This window comes from Odontesthes bonariensis, unplaced genomic scaffold (assembly GCF_027942865.1).
Source record: "Odontesthes bonariensis isolate fOdoBon6 unplaced genomic scaffold, fOdoBon6.hap1 scaffold_233, whole genome shotgun sequence".
Lineage (NCBI taxonomy): Eukaryota > Metazoa > Chordata > Actinopteri > Atheriniformes > Atherinopsidae > Odontesthes > Odontesthes bonariensis.
Genome location: NW_027457441.1, coordinates 25,001 through 25,738, shown reverse-complemented (window position 1 = coordinate 25,738; position 738 = coordinate 25,001).

The window sequence follows — 738 nt, the reverse complement described above, 5'->3', positions numbered from 1 at the left end:
CAAAGGAAAGCTTTTGCGGTGTTTCTTTCTCAAAAAAGGCAATTTAAAGAGGTTTAAGCATGGAACCTACTCAGAATGAACATATACATAACGGACTAAGGAGTCTGAACTTGGTTTGGCCCAAGGAAATCATTTTTTAACAAAAATCCGTATTTCGTCTTAACTCGGGAAAAGAAGGCGATTCCTGGGTTTCTCTCTCAAAAAAGGCCATTTAAAGAGGTTTGTGCATGGAACCTACTCAGAATGAACATACACATAACGGACTAAGGAGTCTGAACTTGGTTTGGCCCAAGGAAATCATTTTTTAACAAAAATCCGTATTTGGTCTTAACTCGGGAAAAGAAGGCGATTCCTGGGTTTCTTTGTCAAAAAAAGGCCATTTAAAGAGGTTTTGTGCATGGAACCTACTCGGAATGGCTATATATGAAGGACTAAAGAGTCTGAACTTGGTTTGGCCCAAGGAAATCTTTTTTTTACAAAAATCCGTATTTCGTCTTAACTCGGGAAAAGAAGGCGATTCCTGGGTTTCTTTCTCAAACAAGCCGACCCCGGGTTAGGGTTAAGGAGAACCGGGCTCCAGCCCCTCCGGCCGGGTTAGGGTTAGGTTTGGGGCTGGGGCTGGGGTTAGGGTTAAGGAGAACCGGGCTCCATGCCCTCCAGCCGGGTTAGGGTTAGAGCTGGGGTTAGGGTTAAGGAGAACCGGGCTCCAGGCCCTAGGGCCGGTTTGGGGCTGGGGCT